Consider the following 19,723-nt stretch of genomic DNA (forward strand, 5'->3'; position numbering starts at 1 on the left):
TAGCTACTCTTCCATTCCTTTGTGATCAGAAATTTTAGTTTTCCTGGGTTATAACTGTGGAAATGCTTACAACGTTTTGGCATTGTTTTTGGTCACCCTTACAGGTCCATAACTGCAGAAGTGGTGCAGCATGGGCGGCTCCCCTCCACAGCTGCAGAACAATAACAAGCTCAGAAAGACATAATATACGAATAATTGTGTACTTTATACTTCCACAATTAACTGAATGCAAACCTTGTTAATCAGCTTCCATAATTTTATCCATGATTGGTAAGAAATATTTAGAATGACAGATTAAAGACAAACGAGTCAGAGAAATAAGGTTGAAACATTTATTTCTAATTTTAGTTGTGTTTGTATTTGGGACAGTTATTAATCAAGAGCACACTGCATGCCACTATGCCAAAAATACAGTACATCGAGGAATCCAAACTGATTTTAGTCACAGTTCTTAAGTGGCAGTTCTTTTACTTTTCTTAAAGAATAAAAGATATTTTCAACCTGAAAGTAATGGTTTTCAGAAACAGTTTGCCAAGAAGCCAAATCAGTAAGTGAGCACACAATGCGATCCTTCACAAGCTTTGGCCCTTTCTCATTATTATTAAAATAAAACATCTATTGATGACACATAAAACATCTAAAACAAATTTGCATTTATTTTAGTACAAATGCAAATTAACTTATATGGGACTGGTAGATGAAGGAATAATACCAGGGTAATATGGATGTCAAATTGGTTAATAAAGTTTTTACCACATTTCCTCAGTGCAGCACTGCTTTTAAAGTCTAAAATTATTATTTTTTCAGTGTACCCAGAGTTCATCACTTCCCAAGGGGCTTACATCATGCTCTCATATTAATTAAACTCCCAAAAGACTGCTGGTCTCCCTAAATGCCCATGAGAAAAATTAGACCACAGTATGTAGGGTTATTCACTGATGCATGAATTCTGCTTGAAACTCAATTTAGGAGCCAAAGCATCATTATAAAAGTGTGTATGGAAGCAAAAGAAGGAGAACCATCTGAATGACTTTAAAGTCCATGTCTTTGAGCAACGACAGCCTCAGGCATCCAAATGCAAATCAATATAGGTCTGCCAAACAGGCAAAAATCCAATGGCTGGGGTTGCAATGAACTGGTTTTAAGGAAATATTTTCAAGAGATGTTTATAAAGCAAAAGAATCTTAAATTAGATTTGAGCAATTATAAAGTAACTTTGGAAGAGCTGCAATTAAAATCTTTGCATGATATATGTTAAAAATAATTCAAATTTTACTTTACTGAAAGTTCATGTTTGTGAAAACTATTCTATAAACTCCAAGTAATTTCAGATGAATCTAATAACCACTGCTAATTAGAATCTGAAAGAAATTAATGAATTAATTGTAGTTATCTTGGAACAACATTCTTCCAGGAGATTGGGGTGAGATAAAGACTATCTTAAAATTGCTTACTTCAAAAATAGTTTAGAGAGTAAAATTGAAGTCTAGAGAAGGAGAAATATATATTATTAAGGTAAAAGCAAACTCTTTAGTACAGCCTATAAATGTGACACAGAAAATATATTACAACAAAAAACAGATGCCTCATTCAATTGAATTTATTTGAAGCATACTACTAAAATTAAAGGTACAAAAATGTGTATCAAAGTAAAATATTCATAGTTCAGGCAAAATCTTACAATTTTATGTTTGACCAAATGTTTTCATTATTCCCCCAAGTATGGCTTGGATCTTTTATTACATGGTTTCAAATTTTCCATTTTTCCTACTTAACCAAGTTTTCACCTTACCTACTCTAGTACAATGATAAAAACACAAATATAAGGTGATTAATTCTTCTATATTCTTATGTTGCCAGGATACCCAAAGTTCCAGATAACTTCTAGTTCTGTGGAGGAGGATCATCTAGAAACAAAGGAGTGAATAATACACAACAAATTGCCAAATTTTGTTGCCTTTTCCAAGAGCTTTGAATTTTCGCTGTGATGTCCACCTTAGAATGAAGCCATTCATATGGATCCTTCTGCTCATCTTCATAGTAATTCTTTATGACAGCAATTTATCATCAGGCTGGTGTTCCTGAGTAAAAAAAAAAAAATGTGTCTTTACCGCAGGAATAAGCATACATGTGGGTACAACATATATATGAGAGAAAAATGCAATCACAAAATAAGATCCAAGTCTAGTTTTGTCCTAATTAGAAAAAATTCTGACTGCCAAGTCAACTCATTTTTACCATTTTCCTGGTCTGAAATGCTTCTACTTGGAAGCTGGTTGTTTCTTTCTTTTATTTATTTTTCTTTTCTTGTTCATTCTCACCCTCTTTATAGGCTGAACACTCCTCTCTCAGGCTTTCAAATAATCTTTCTATCCTTGGCCTCCAATTACTATTCACCCACTTATCTACCAACATGCCATATTCCTAGGCAATAGAATTGTGCTAAGGATTGATAACAATATAAAAATGTAAGATATAGCCAGACTCTAGTTTGCAAAGCCTTTTGTCTAGGTAGAACAGATCCATATTAAACAGAAAGACAGATAATACTCAATTAGATTGCATTCTACCAATATTTACTGAATGCAAAAATGTCTGTAGAATTCAGAGACCAGAAAGAGGGAAGTGGGCAAAGGCAGGCTCACAGAAGGAAGAATTAAGCAATAAGAGCCTGATTTGGGGTGGTAGAGCTTTTGACATTGTCAAGTTCTCAGGAAGGGATAGATTGTGGCCCCTTCTATAAATGACCAAAAGTGCCCTTAGGCAATGTAACTGAGGGTAGGAGTTTGAACTTTGGGGGACAGATTTATCTGGTTCAAAGCCTGGATCTTCTACTCAACTACATGCAAGTAACGTAACTTCTCTGTTAACTCGGTCTACTTATTGTAATGTAGAGATGTGCCAAGTATAAAATGTTACAGATGTAAAATACTTAGCTCTCTGCCTCACACCAAGTAGCCTTCATATAAGTGTTTGCTATTGCTATTATTATTCATTGTCAATGACATCAAAAACTTCTCAAGGTACATGTAAACTTCAGCAACACTCTTGGACACAAACATGTGGACTGCACTTGAACTCATCAGACATGTCACTCTTCTTTTTTTAGTAACCAGTATTCAATCAACACAAAGTTGTTTTCTTGAGGGGAGTTTTAAAACGTATTAAGTAGAAAGGAGAAAAGAAGAAAAACAGGTGATAGTGACCAGATCTCCAATTTCAGGTTGTGCTTTCAAACCAGATCAAACTATGATCTTTTGGGCTTTAACTTAATAACAATATGCACGTTATGTTGGGTTAAAAACCTTCAAATTCTAAAATAATTTCCCCCTTCTGATTTTGTGTATTGATTTCCAAGACGGGATCTGAAGCACAGCTTCTTTTGCTAAGCCCTTCTCGTATTTACAACTCTGTCTCACTTTTCATCTCTTATGAATATCAATAAGATGCTGCAATTTATCATTAGGAGCCCCAGAAATGGGCCATATAGTTTGCTTTCCCATGCCTTGACTAACATTTAGAAGTACTGTTGGTGGCAGCTGAACAAATGCTGTTTTTCAGAGTAGGTGAAGATCTTTGACACATAACATCATGCATAAAGTAGTGAAAATTCATGAGCTCGGAGGGTTCATGAGCTGGGAAGGCAGGACATGTTCACATGTACGTGAAAAGTGGAATCAAGAGGAAATTCTGGTGCCGATAGCAGGGCAATAAGTTGGATAGTAAGACTCTCTAGGTCTGGAAGTGTGGGCCAATTGGTATAGCAGGCAAACACAAAGTCCTGATGCCAGAACCACCAAAAAAAGAAGACTCTCTGTACTTTAAATGTTCATTTCAATGTCAAATTTACATGTCATTCTGTTAATGAGACCTAGCTATGTCAATTAACCTGAAATGATTAGCTTACAAACACATCAGAAGAAAAGTCAAACAAAAAGTGAAAATGTTACCATGAGCATCAGTGTCTATATTGTGTAACAAGTCCATTGAAAGAAGTTTCAGATCTTGAGAAAACTAGTATATTTTCCACAACATCACTTTATAGCCCCCTCCATAAAGTTGTATCATAAAAAAAATCAAATGAGTAAGACTACCATAGGAGAGAGTAAAAAGACAAGACACACAGAAAGCCACAAATGAGAAAGGCAAGTTGATTAAGGCACAGAATTGAACAGGGCAACTCTGGTTTCCCTTAGAGCTTAGCTTTGCTAGTGAGGAGCTCAGAATGGGTTTCTCCTCATTCCCTCTGAAAGCTCTCCATTCTTATTGCAATTGTTGAAAACAACAACAGAGAAAATATTACACATGCTAAGTGTTCTTAAAATTATATTGATATAGGTTCTTAAAATTCTTAGCAATTTTAATTCTGGATTTATTAGACTCTAAACATGTATGGCCATTAGGCATGCATAGTAGCTTGTAAATTAAGAGCACTAGAATGATCACATTATTCAGACATAGTAACAATGTTTATTAACTTTAGATTCCATTGAATGTGATACATATGTTTAAACTACTAGGCTAACTACTAAAAGAATATGCATGGAGTACATAAATTCAAAACAACAAAGAGAGAAGACACAGAATGAGAAAAATAAAAAACACAATCCAAAAGAAAAGATGTAGAAAAGAGCTAAAAGTATATGAAAAGGACAAATAGAAAATACACCAAGCAAATATTAACCAAAAATGATATGTATAATCATACCAGTGGGACAAAAAAAGTACACTTTAAAGCAAAATGCAATACCAGAGAAAAAATGTTTGGTTAAAAAATAATAAAATATTCAAAATACTATTGCATACCTAATAACACAGCCTGATAATACATATTGTATTGTAAGGAGAAATCAAAATCACAGGGAGATTTTCACATACTTCTTATTTATTTAATCCAAATGGATATAGTTAATTTAAACAGTACCATTTACAAGTGTAATGATAATGAGTATGCATAGACTATTAAACACATTTGGAGAATAAATATTCTTTACTTTTCACTTACATATTGAACATTGTCAAAATCTTAACAAGTACTTTGCTATAATGGAATTAGGTTAGAAATCAATAACAAAAAGAGATTAGAAAGAAAACATGGAATGCTTCATATCAATAAGAAAATGAAAAAATCATAATGATAATTAGAATATACTTTATAATGAATGATGACATAAATGCCATGTCTCAAGACATGAGGTCCACACTGAAACAGTACTTGACAAGAATACATACCCTTTGTTGCTCTCATGAAAAAAAATATAGTCTCATAATTAATAAGCAAATCATTTCACCTAGTAAGATAGAAGGAAACAGTATAATAAAACTTTAAAACATTATTGAAACAGAACTTCTAGCTATGAAGGTAAGAAGAATTTGGAGAATCCTCTCCCCCAAAAGACAAGTATTAAACTGGAAGAAATCATCAAAAATCAGCCATCATAGGCCTCTGGAAATTGACATAAAGCAAACAAGTAGAGACACATTTGTGCATGAAAAACTGCTACCTTTGTGAGAAAGAACAGCGGAAGTCAGTTCCTTTGCTGGAACCCAGTTCACTTTGTGAAAGCTTTGGCCACCCAAGACTTATCTTGAAGTTCTAAAAACATTTTAAAAAATAACAACTAAGACTTCCAATCTTAGAAAATTTCAGTTAATAGAAAAGAGCTCACTTTACAACATAGCAGACATATGGAAACAATGGATAATTTAATAATGGATGTTGAGACACCTATAGTAATTATATATCACCTGTAGATGCCATACTAAAGTGTGTTAATTTCATGTATGGGGAAAATTTAATAGTATATTTTATAACACATACATACACAAAACACGTTATTTTCAGGTGAATTAAAGAGAAGTCAATGTGAAGTGCAAAATGTTTAAAATTTTCAAACAAAAAATATTATTGCCTCAGAAGTGTTTTTGAATAGATTTATGAAGTTTCCTGAATTGAAAGACACCACAAAAAAATAAAAAGGTAAAACCACACGAGGAGATGTGTGTGCAACTCATATAACCAGCAAAGAATTAGAATCCTAAATATATAAAAAATAAACTCCCCTAAGTTAATAAGAAAACAATAAAACCCATTATAATAATGGCAAAGATTATAAAAAGTATTTATTAAAGTAATTTATATATAAATTTCAATATCAAATATATTAAAATTATCAAACCCATTAACTTAGGAAACACAAATTAAAATCATCACATACCATTTCACACCAGATCAATAAAAACTATAAAACTAGGAATACCAAATGTTGCTGAGAGTAGAATGCAGTAGGAGCTATCACACACTGTAAGTGGAAGCACAAATTAAACACACTAGAAAACAGTTTAGCAGTACCTAGTGAAGTCTAATATGTACATAACCCATCATGCAACAATTCCAATTCTACGTACAGAGAGTCTCCAACTTAAGATGCACCAATTTTATGATGATGCAAAAGTGGTTCACTTTTGGTAGAAGCCATACTTCAAATTATGAACCTTGATTATTTCCAAGGCTAACGATATGCTGGGCCACAGCAGTGAGCTATAGCTCCCAGTCAGTATGAGATTATAAACCCAATGGCCATAGTCTGCAGTGTACCATGTTGCTAACCTGTAATGTTGGGCAGGCTAGGTATAATACGTCTATTTTCAACTTATTATGGGTTGATCAAGATATAACCCATCATAAGTCAAGGAGCATCCATATATGTGGTAGAGAAAGTTAACACACATATGCACCACAAGACATACATGTATAAGTGAAGAGCAGCACTATTTGTAAAAGCAAAAACTGGAAACAGCCAAATATTCACCTGAAAAACAATAAACCCCCATGTAGTAGAATTTGATACAGCATTGAAAATGGATGAATCACAAGCCTGGAGAACTCTCAAGAGCATAACTTTGAGCCATAAACCAAGATACAGAATACATACAATATTATTCAAAATCAGGCAGATTAAACATTTTAAGGATACATATTTAGGTGGCTAGACAATCAGTAAAATCAAGGACTGACTGCAAATTGAAATAGAAGCCACTTCTGGTATATAGAGAGGATAGCAACACTGAGGTACATTCAGGGAGTTTCTAAGATACCTAGAATGTTCTATTTCTTAAGCAGGTGCTGGGTACATGATCATTCATAAAGATTTTATTATTTCTAAATTGCACATTAGGTTTACATGCTTTTCTTGTATAGTGTGTTTCACAATTTTTAAATGCTCTGTCATTTTAAAACTTCAATCTCAAATCTCATTCACAGCTTTCTCACTTGCTGTCACAAGTCAGTTTGCTAGACCTGCCCAGTCTGAGCACTGAGAGCCCCTCTTCCAGGGAAACCCCTTAGCATTGGGCAAATCTGTAGGATCTCAAAAGAGGAGAGCAGCACTTGATTCTTTTCTCTCTGTGCCCACTCTACCTTGGAGCAGAGGGAATTGCACTCCTGGGACGATTCCTTTGTAAATCTTTTTCGTTTAGTGTTGTGATATGGGGGTGAAGGAACAAGATCAGAAGAACGATGGCCTCTACTAGTCACCATTGCCATCATTCTGTGCTGTCACTGCTCTGATACTACCTTGAGACAGTGACCTCTGACAGGGCACATGTGTGAAGACATCTGAAAGCCAGGCCTTTCAAACACACAGTTCCCTTGTGTGAGAATTCCAGTTCTAACTCCTAGTTTCATGAAACACCTCCTCCTCTTTTAGCTTATACTCTATCTGCTGCCAGTCCTGTTGGTGGAATACAGAAAGGGTGTTCCATGCCCTGCTTTCTTCTATGGATTCCACCTAAAATACCCAAATCTATCATTGCTACACAATCAGGAGGAGTGCAATCTTCTCTGTTGTTGCCCTCCCTCTCAACCATACTATTTTTCTTCAACTTCCATCCTCTCTGATCAAGAGACACAAGGACCAGATGAACAAATCCACTGGCCAAGAAAATACCCAACAGAAATGCAAATGACAGCCTGCCCATCGGTGGCATCACAAAGCTTTATAAAAGATGCCCCTGGGGCTGCTCCTATGCCACTGGGGCTGCTCCTCCTATGCCACTGGGGCTGCTCCTATGCCACAAGCATGCTTCCTTTGGGGAGATGGGAAAGAAGGAAAAGTTTTAACATCATGTTACCCATCTTAGGTCAACACCTGCAAGTCCCCTCCTGAACACTTCCCAGTCCTCTGCTCCACTGTTGTGCTGCTCTCACAGACGTCTGACACCATACATCTCTTTCTCCACAGAGAATATATAAAGAACTCTCAAAATTCAACAGAAGCCAATTACCCAACTAATCAATCAACAGAGATTTAAACAGACAACTCAACAAAGAGGATATATAGATATCATAAAAGTACATGAAAAGTTGTTCCATTATTAGACATTAGGAAACTGCAAATTAAACTTATGATAATATGCCCTGGAACATTTTTAGAATGGGTAAAATAAAAATACAGACAGTAGTAAGTGCTGACAAAGATATAGCACATATCTTTCAATCATTGCTAATAAAGATGTAAAAGGTACATTCTGTAAAATAATTTGGCAGTTTCTAAAAAGTTGAAGATACATATGTCATCTGACCCTGCAATCCCACTCCACGGTATTTCTCTTAGAGAATTGAAAAATGTATCTTCATATAAAAACCTTATTTCTATAGCAGATTTAGTCATAAGCAAAAACTGGAAACAATTTAAATGCTTTTCAACCAGTAAATCTATCCAAAGAAGCACTATCCATCAAAGAAAAAGAAACTATTGATACAAGCAATGACCTGGATGGAACACAAAGAATAAGCCAGTTTCTATAGGACACATCCTAATTTCATTTATTTGACATAATTGGAAACACAAAACTGTGGTGCAATGTCTTCTAGGGAACAGATCAACATTTCTAGGGAAATTAGAGGAAAATGTAGCGCTAAAGGAGAATGTTCATCCTGCTGTGTATCCTGGTGGTGTTATGTGAATCAACTTGTGTGTTGCAACTCATGGAGCTCTATTCCCTCTCCCAATTACTTTATAATAATATAGAGTTTAAATATTTTTATTTACCTAAATAAAGGTAGAACTCATCTGCTCCTGCCCCTCTACAAACTCTCATCCATAGAACAGAGATCCACTTAAAATGCACATTTCACAACATTGTCTACAGTCTACAAAGGATACACCATCCTGCCCATGCCCAGATTTCTGCTCTCAATCCCTCTTCTCTCTCTCTCTGCTCCCTCTGCTCTACCCACACTGACCACCTGGCTATTCTTCAAAGCACACTCCTCCCTCAAAGCCCTTACATTCCCTGTTGCCTTTGCCTGGAACTCCCTGCCTCCAGATACCCCAGGAGGCTTGCTGTCTCCTTTCAGTCAGGTCTCTGCGCAAATGTTTCTTCTTTAGGGAGTCCTTCTAGGACCACTCCATCTAAGGCAGCAAGCAACTTGTATCTCTCTTCTTTTCTCTTGTCCTCCCCTCTCTTTTTCTCTCCTCCTCCCCCTTCCTCTTCTCCCTCTTCCTCTCCCCCTCCTCTTTTCCCACCTCCTCTCTCTTATAAAGATTTGTACTTTTTTGTTGTTTTTTACAGATGAATTCCAACCCCTAGAATAGTTCTTGGTAAACTAGACATTCAAATTATTGTTGAGTCAATGTACAGAATCTAATTCCTCTTATCATATTATTTGGAAAATCACTGTTAACATTCATCCTCTCTTTACTCCTTGCCATCCCCTGACTTGGTCTTTCTCCTTTGTGAATCAAGTGATCAATATCTATTCAGCCCTGCTCCTGGTAGCAGTAAATTCTGAAAAGACTCATTTTCCTTCTCCCTAGTTAAAGAAATTGAAGAGGCTTAAATGTATGTATTAAAACATACCGGGAGTTATTCATTTTTGTGAACCAAGCCTTGTATGCACATATGAATAAAAAAAAGAAATAAAATAGTGGAAAAAAATAAATAAATGAAAGATGTTAAAAAAAATTACTAAACGTTGCTGCAGCTGCCTATTGTTCATTGTCAATGAGGCTTTAATCATTCTCCCAAACTTTCCTTTTTGCAACATTGGTATTTTTATGAAGAGATACCATTTTAGAGCAATAAAAAGAAGTCACTTCTTCAATTTCTGTGCTTTGGGGGTCTGAAATGTCTAGCTATTTATTTTAAGCAGATTTCACAGAATTCAAGAGACCCCATTTTAGAAAATCACTGTAGTCTCATCCCATCATATCATCAGAGTTAAATTTCTTATGCTTCACTTTATTCTGAAAATAGCTTGTCATAAGGCAATTCTTTGGACCTTGGAACCTACATTTTTCCTCAAGAAAGAGTAAGAATAAGGCCATATTTGTTAAATCTGAAGCTCTTCAATCCATGGCAGGGTTTTTTTCCAGAATTATAGATGAATGTTAAACTTTGAAATGTCATCTCTTCATTGCCAAATAGCCAATCTTTCCCTAGGAAATTGCTAGTTCTGGGCTCACTGATTGTATCTTTGCAATTGCACCATGTTCCAAATATGAAATTTTAGCAATTGTAACTTGGCCAGAATTAAATAGAAAAAGTCTTAAAGCCAGGCATTTTACAAATAGGAGATATTTTATACTTTAAGAAAAAATAAAGTCTGTCTTCCATGCTTGAAACACATAATGCCTCAAAAATTTTTTCCTAGTTTTAAGAGGTTTCTTTCAATACATGGTAAGTTTTTTGTTTTAGAAGATTATGGATTCATTATAAAGAAAAACCTGAAATAGTTAATTCATATTATAAAGTCTCTCAACAATGGGCAAATTTTAGTAGTGTGTCCTTCTTCAGACTACTGTCTCAAATAAATGCCTCCTTTTATTTCATCCATAGTATAATGTCATAATCTGAAATTAAAATTGCATGCACACTCTTAAATAATGTTACTGATAATGACAATTTAGCTTCTTAAGTTAAAACTCCATGAGCAGTTAGAAGAAAAATTGTGAGAAAGCTTCGTGACATTGGGTTTGGTAATGACTTATTGGATTTGGCACAAAAGCACAAGTGATAAAAGCAAAAGTAGATGTTACTATGTCAAACTTTAAAATTTTTGTGTATCAAACTTTTGTGCATCAGAGTGAAGAGGAAATCTGTGGATTAGGAGAAAAATCATTTAATGAAGGGTTAATACATAGTGAACTACTGCTCAGCTATAAAATATCTAATATCCTGATTTTAAATATACAATGGATATGAATAAAAATTTTCCCAAAGATGATATACAAATGACCAACAAGCACATGAAAGAGGTTCAACTTCACTAATCATTAGAGAAATGCAAATCAAAAATCATAATGAGATATCACCTCTTGCCCATTGGGATGGCTACTTTCAAAAAAAAGGAGAAAATAACAAGTTGGTGAGGATTTGAAGAAAGTAGAACTCTTGTGTGCTGTTGGTAGGATCATAAAATAGTTCAATTGCTATGCAAAACAATGTGGAAGCTCTGCAAAAATTAAAAATAGAATTACTATGCAGTCTAGCATTCCAAATTCTGGTAGATTAAAAATATTTCTTAAATGAATGGAAGAATTTTAAAGATAGTTGCATATCATATCAGCTCTATTCACAATAGCCAAAAGGTATAAGAAACTCAAATGTCTATCTAGGGTTAAATGGATACACAAAATGTAGTATATTCATACAACAGAATATAATTCACTTTTACGGATGGAAATCCTTCACATGCTATACCACAGATGAACCATGAGGACCTCATTGGGAAAGAAAGGATGGTAAGTCTGGCTCACTGGGCACCATAATGGAAGGTCAATCCATGGGGTGTATAAACCCAGATCAGTTAGGGGACTTAAAAGCACTGAAGAAGAAGGAAGGTAGCTTGGATTCATTATGAGTTGTCCAGCTGAACATTTGGAAATTCACTGAGCCTATTTGATTCTATCTACCATAATTGGACAATTTGAAGTGCTTAGTTTGATTGCATTCTTAAAAGGCTAGTAAAGTACAGTACAAGTTTAAATTATAGAATGGCTGTCTTTTTGCTTAGCTTTTATAAAAAAGACATCTTTTCCATAAGAAAAATGAATTGATGAACTACTGGGAGAACATTCTTATGAACATGGATATTAAGGTGAGTTTTACAACAAGCATAGCAACAATGAGATGTCTATAAACAAAAATTCAGACATATTTATCTAAATAGTTTTTTTAATAGGACTGATCTTTTGAAGGCTTTTTTCCTGCGAAATTTGCTGTGCCATCAAACTCAGAAGTTACCAAATGTGAATTAAAATACAGATCACTTGGTGCAAGAGTTCTTGATTCAATTCTTGATTTTGCCTAGGCAAAAATGCAAGATTCTATAAGAAAAAAAACTTAAACAGAAAGAGGCTGGAGGCATGGCTCAAGTGGTAGAGCACCTGCCTACCAAGCACCAGGCTCTGAGTTCAAACCCCACTACTGCCAAAACAAGAATTTATTTTTCTATTATGTTCCCAGGCAATGCTGCTGCTGCTGGTGGAGAACCAAAATTTGAGAACACTTATCTATTTACATATAACAAGCTAAGTAAATGCCACAAGAGAATGTTTTAACTGAAATGTATTTCTCATTTAAAAAAAAAAAAAGAGGCTATCCACTATCACTACACTTACTCAATACAGTGCTTGAATTTTTAGCCATGGTGATAAGGCAAGAGAAAGAAATAAAAGGGCTGGGTGCAGGTGGCTAAAACCTGTAATCCTAGCTACTCAGGAGGTAGAGATCATGGTTCAGAGTCAGCCCTGGCAAAATGTTCGTGAGACCCTATCTCAAAAAACACTTCACAAAAATAGGGCTAGTGGATTGATTGGCTCAAGGTGAAGGCCATGAGTTCAAGTCCTGGCACCTCCAAAAAGAAACAAAAGGTTTGGGGACATGGGTCAAGTGGTACAGCTCTTCCTTAGCAAGCACAATACCTTGAGTTCAAACCCCAATACCACCACTACAACAGCAATAAAAAAAGGAAATTAAAGGGATATGAATAGGAAAGCAAGAGGTCAAACTATCTTTGTTCACAGATGATATGATTCTATATGTGAAAGACTCCACTATAAGACACTTAGATCTGATAAATACTTTCAGTAAAGTAATGGATACAAAATCAACACACAAAAACCAGTATAAGAACTCACTGAAAAGAAGTCAGAAAAACTATTCCATTCACAATAACCTCAAAAAACTAAAATCTAGGCAAAAATTTAACCAAAGATGTTAAAGACCTCTACAATGAAAATTATAAAGCACTGAAGAAATAAATTGTAGAAGACACAAGATAGCAAGACCTCCCATGTTCATGGATCCACAGAATGATATTGTTAAAATGGTTATGTTACCAAATTTGATGCCATCCACATCAAAAGTCCAATGTCATTCTTCACAGAAATAGAAAAATCAGTGATAAAATTCATAAAGGACCCTGAGCTAAAGCAATTCTGAGCAAAATGAGCAATGCTGATGGTATACAATAACTGACTTCAAATTATGCTACAGAGCCACATAATAAAAGCAGCCTGACATTGGCAAACACAGCAGATGGATAGACCAATAGAATAGAACAGAAGATCCAGAAATAAGCCCACTCAGTTACTGTCATCTGATTCTTGACAAAGGCACCAAAAATATTGGGAAGAAGACAGCCTCTTTAATGACAAGTGCTGGGAAAATTGGATATCCACAAGTAGAAGAATAAAACTAGATCCCTATTTCTCACCTTGTACAAAATCAACTCAAACTGGATCAAAGACCTAAAACTTTGGAACTACCAAAGGAAAACATAGGGAAATGCTTCAAGATACAGGCATAGGTAATGACTTTTTGGGCTGGTTTTTTTTTTTTCTGTTTCATCTACTGCTTTTACTTTATTTTTTATATTTGTTTTAATATTGGTGTACTGGGGGTACATTGTGACATTTGCAAAAGTTCTTACAATATTTTATAGCTGAATTCACCCCCTCTTTCATTCACCTTTATCTCTCCTCCCCCATTCCTGAAATAGTTCCAACAGTTCTCATTTTTCCATTTAAATATATGTGAACATAATATTTCCACTGTATTCACAGTGACTTTTTGAATAGGAATCCAGTAGCTCAGGAAATAAGAGCAAGAGTTGACAAATTGGATTGTATCAAATTAAAAAGTTTCTGCACAGCAAAAGAAACAATCAATGGATTGAAGAGACAGCCTACAGACTGAGAAAATATCTTCTTCAGCTATCCATCTAACAGGAGATTAATATCCAGAATATATAAAGAACTCAAAAAAGTAAACACATAAAGAATAAATAATGCAATCAATAAATGAGCAAATGAATTGGAAGTTCTCAAAAGAATAGGTACAAATGGTCAATAAATACATGAAAGTATAATGAGCATCCTTAGCCACCAGGGAAATGCAGATCAAAACTACATTGAGATTTCACCGCACCCCAGTTATACTGGCTAGTATCAAGAGAACAAACAGCAAATGTTAGCCAGGATGGTGGTGAGGATCTATATTAGTCCAGCCACTATGGAAATAAATATAGAAGTTCCTCAAAAACTTTAAAATAGGGCTGGGGAGGTATCTCAGCAGTTTGGCACTTGCTTAACATGTGAGAGGCCTTGGGTTTGATCCCCAGCACTTAAAGAAAAATTTAAAATAGAGCTACCATATGATCCCACTAAACCACTTTGGAGTATACACCCAAAACAATCAAGTTGGGTTACTGTTGAGACACCTGTATACCAATGTTTATCATGGCACTCTTCACAATAGCAAAATTATGGAATTAGCCTAGTGCCCATAAAGAGATGCAGAAAATGTCTTACATTACATTTGAATTATATTACATTGCAACTACATTACAATGGAATATTATTTGGTCATAAAAAAGAATGAAATTAATGCTGTTTGCTAGAAAATGGATGGAACTGGAGATCACCATGTTAAATGAAATAAGCCAGAAAAGCAAGGATTGAATGTTTTCAATCATTGTGAACACTAGGAGGGAAAAAACCAACAACATCATAAAAGTGTAAGGGGAACTACTGGGTAGGTGGAAGGGGAACAGAAAAGGGAAAGAGGAGGAGAGCCAGAAAGTATAATAGAGAGGGTGAATAAGTGCAAAAATATTGCAACGAAATCCTTTACTTTGCACAATTAAAAAATAAAAACAGCATTTGCCTGAAGTTCATTCATTGTTTACAGATGACACTTATGTTTGGTTGTCTGGGCTTATAACTCAGTAGATAATCTATATATCACACACTTGTTCAGCATAATGTTATAATCATTTCTAAAACGGCTCTTCTACTGAGTAAAGTTCTAGTTATAGCATGTGGTATACTGGATTTTCATGTTGGCAATTCTTTATTATAAAGATTACATAGAATTCCCATAAAATCATGTCACTTCAAAAGTTCATAAATGAATGAACGATGAAAACAGACTAAAGAGCATTTTGTTCATAGTATGAACCAAAACGATACTACTTGACTGTTCAAACATACCATTGGACATTGCCTTTGAAATATATCAAAACAGAAGTTTACATTTATTTCTAAGGTCATATTGAAGTTCTCTCTAGTCTCTTATTGTTTAGTGTGAAGTTATTCATGGGAAAGAGAAGCTCCAAAAGGCTGTTACTGTTCATAAACAAGATGCAAGAGTAACACTAATTAGCACTAATGTTTAACAAGAAAGCAAACACATATTCATACCACATCAAGCACAAAAAAGGAAACAAAGCTTTAGGAGGTAATATTTTCTTTTCATTTACCCTGAAAGAATTACAAAGAAATGATCTGAGAATGTACAGAACACAGATCATCACCTTTCTGGGCTAGACTTCCCAGCTTCTCCTGTGTTGACAAACACCTCAGCTGGCTGAGATGAATCCTCAAGGCTCTCGCTGAGAGTCATCCCATCTTCTCTTCCAAGACTATGCACGTCCAAGACTATGCACACAAGGCTTTTCTCACAACACATCTCTGTGCAGACTCTTTGACTGGCTCTGCTTTTCTTGTTGGGAATAACCTGAAATGAGGAACTAAAATTTTAGTTATTAAAATGAGCCTAATAGTTTTCTAGGTGATTGCTGAACAAACAGTCACTCTGCCCTTGTATGTTGGTGTGTGTGGAGAGGGGGTCGGCACTGAGCACACAAGGAAAGTCTGTACCTTCTGCTGATCTGGTCATACTATGCCTAACTAGAAAGCAGTTCTAGAAATCAGGATAGATAACCTCAAAAATACTCATTGATGTTTCTTGTGGTTATCAGAAGGAATCTTAAAATGTGCCAGACAGTTCTCTGGAGTCATTCCACCCACAAACATCATATGAATTGCCAAAAACTACTCATGTGACTATGGTTTCCTCATAGGTCTCAAAACTTCTAAGAAAGGAAGCATTAAAAATGTCTGCTTTCTTTCATGATCCAAAAGACATTTCCTCTAATGTAAAATGTAACTGTGGTAAATATATATGCCATTTTACATCTTTTTAAAGTTCTATTTAACCAGACAACCAATTTCATTCACTTTTTTAGGAAACAGAACAAAGGAATTGGCAACACTGACACTAAATGACAATTGACTAAATTATAAGGCCCAGATGATGATTTTAAGAGCATGTATATCTCTTGGTGTAGTTCCAAATTACCTTTAATACTTTAAGACTGATTACTGAATTTGGTGAAGGTTTTGCTCCACTTAACTCAAGAAAAACACTTAGATATGAGCTTATTTTCAGTATCCATCACTCAAAGGAAAGTGGAAACTAGAATGACCATGTGAAAAAATGCTATAAATTTACTTGCTTCAAAATACCTCACCTCTCATCACTCCTATCAATCCTGAATTCTTTTATTGATTTGCTGATTCAACAATATTGCAGACACAGAGTTGATGTTGAGGGTATTATAATGGTCAACAGTAAAAAGACATAGTCCATGACATCATCATAGAAATAAGTGTTAAAGTATCACCAAACTAATGTAAAATCATAACTATAGTCAGTACAACACAAGAAAGTGCATGGTTTCATGAAAGAACATAGCACGGGGAATTGGTTTCTCTGAGGAAGACATGCTTGAGCTGAAATTCAGAAAAGCAACCTGGAAATATGAGTAATTATGGCCATCCCAGATTACACAGAGAGAGAATAGACCCTATCTCTCAATAGAAGGAGTTTTGAGGAATTTGTGACCATTTTAATCAACAATGGTAATGGGAAACATTAAGGGCAAAGAACAGAAATCATAAAAGAGACCCCATGGCAGGAGGGACCTGGGGACACTGAGGCCAGTGTGGCTTCAGTAAGAGATGCAAGATGAGACTGGAGAGGTGTATAGGAGCCAGCCCATGAGGGCCCTCATAAGTCAAAGCTCATGAGTGGAAAAGTGAATATTATTGCAATGTTCATATTATCAAAAACAACCTACAGATTTGATGAAATCGCTATTAAAACCCTAATGGCATTTTTTACATAAATAGAAAAAAATTCACATGGAGCCACAAAAAGCCCAGAATAGCCAAAGGTATTGTAAGTAAGAAGAACAAAGCTGGATGAATCAAACTCCCTGATTATAAGATATATTATAAAGGTATAATAATCAAGCACTGACATTAAAAATGAATTGGAGAACTTGGAAATAAGCCATGCATTTGTTTTGTCAATTGATCTTATACAAGAACACACAATGGCAAAGGAAGTGTATCCAATAAACTGTGTTGAGAAAAATGGATATCTACACACAGAAGAACAAAATTACCCCATAGCATACACAAAAATCAACTTAAAATGGATTTAAGACTTAAACACAAGATCTGAAACCATAAAACTACTACTAGAAGAAAACAAAGGGAAAATGTTTATTGATACTGGTCTTGGTAATTTTTTTGGAGACAAAAATTAAAATACACAAATGGAATTGCATCAAACTATAAAGCTTCTACACAGCAAAGAAAGCAACCAACAGAGTAAAATAGAAACCTACAGAATGGGAGAGAATAGTTTCAAAACATCTATCAGATAAGGGGTTAATATTCAAAATATACAAAAGAACTCATACAACTCAATAGAGAAAAGTAACCCAATTTAAAATGTAAAAGGATCTGACTAGACATTCCAAAAAGAAGACATATACATTCAATAGGTATTCAAAACAGGTCTTAACATCTCTAATCATCAAGGAAATCCAAATCAAAAAACAATGAAGCCAGCTATGGTGGCACATGACTATAATTCGAGGACTTGGAGACTAAGGCAGGAGTATCATGAGTTTGAGATTAACCTGGGCTACAAGATGGGACCCTGTATCAAAACAAATAAACAAAGAAACCCACAAGGTATACCATTCAAACCTGTTAGAACTGTTATTATCAAAAAGACAAAAAATAATGAGTCTTGCCAAAGATGTGAGAAATGGAAATCCTGGACATTGTTGGAATGTAAATTAGTATGGCCATTACAGAAAACAGTACAGAAGTTCCTCAAAAAATTAAAAAGAGAACTACTTTATGACCCAGTGACAGCTATCTCACTTCTGGCTGTAGCTCCAAAGGCAATGAGATCAGAATCTAAAAGAACTATCTGTACTGCTATGTTCACTGTAGCATTATTCACAGTAACAAGATATGGAAACAGTGGGAAGGGAAGGAAAGGGAAGGGAAGGGGAGTGGAGGAGAGGTAAGTGGAGGAGAAACAGGAGAGCGAGGAAGGGGAATGGAAGGATACACCATGCTATGACTAATATAAAAACGTTACAGTTGCTATGGAGTGTTTCCAGGAATTACAATATTAAATGGGAAAATGGAGACTTCATTTCAAAAGACCATAACCTGGACTGGAGTGTATAGCACAAGTGGTAAAGTGTCAGCCTGGCAAGCACAAGGCCCTGAGTTCAAACCATAGTACTGCCAAAAAATAAAGACTATAACTTTACGATTCCACATATATGAAATTCTAGAAAAGGTAAAATTGTAGTAATATGAAGCAGACAATGTTGCCTGAGACCAAAGGGTCAAAGTAGAGTCTTGGAGACCAAAAGGCATAAGAGATCTTGAGGGTGAGGGGCAAAAGAAATACTCTCATGATCATAGGGGTGGTTTCAGGAGCCACAATGTGTTAAAACTCATCAAACTATAAACTTAGAATTGGGAGTTGTCATTGAAAGATGTTTTCAATATAGGTGTGGTGGCACTTGCCTGTAATTTCAGGTACTCATGGGGCAAAGATTAGGAGGATTGTGGTTCAAGGCCAGCCCAGGCAAAAAAAGTTAGTGAGACCCCATCTCAACCAACAAGATGGGTATGATAGTTCATCTCTATAATCCCAATTATCAAGGAGGCCTAGGTAGGAGGATTGTGGTCCAAAGCCATACCTTGGGCAAAAATGCCAGACCCTATGTGAAAAATAACTAAAGTGAAAAGGGCTGGGGCATGGCTTAGGAAATAGAGCACTTGCTCTAGCATAAGCAAGGCCCTGAATTCAAACTCTAGTACTGAGGAAGGCAGGAAGACAGGAAGGAAGGAAGGAAGGAAAGAAGGGAGGGAGGGAGGGAGGGAAGGAGGGAGGGAGGGAAGGAGGGAGGGAGGGAGGAAGGAAGGGAGGGAGGGAGAGAGGAGGGAGGGAGGAAGGAAGGAAGGAAGGAAGGGAGGGAGAGAGGGAGAGAGGGAGGAAGGGGGAAAAAGCTTTTTTAAAAATAATGCACAGGAATATGCTGGAATAAATA

The 19,723-nt window shown here is 35.5% G+C and overlaps 1 long non-coding RNA gene across 3 annotated transcripts in view; it reads right to left on the minus strand.

Annotated features, from left to right (window-relative positions):
* Positions 1–328: 328 nt before the first annotated feature.
* The window catches only part of LOC141423924 (uncharacterized), a 111,600-nt gene continuing 92,205 nt past the window's right edge, over positions 329–19,723 (minus strand). For all 3 annotated transcript variants that reach the window (XR_012448690.1, XR_012448689.1, XR_012448688.1), the window contains 2 exons: positions 15,824–16,026; positions 329–2,081 (listed from right to left, as the gene is read on the minus strand). This is a non-coding gene — a long non-coding RNA (uncharacterized lncRNA). The remainder of the gene's footprint in view (positions 2,082–15,823; positions 16,027–19,723) is intronic.

Source organism: Castor canadensis, chromosome 6 (genome assembly GCF_047511655.1).
Source record: "Castor canadensis chromosome 6, mCasCan1.hap1v2, whole genome shotgun sequence".
Lineage (NCBI taxonomy): Eukaryota > Metazoa > Chordata > Mammalia > Rodentia > Castoridae > Castor > Castor canadensis.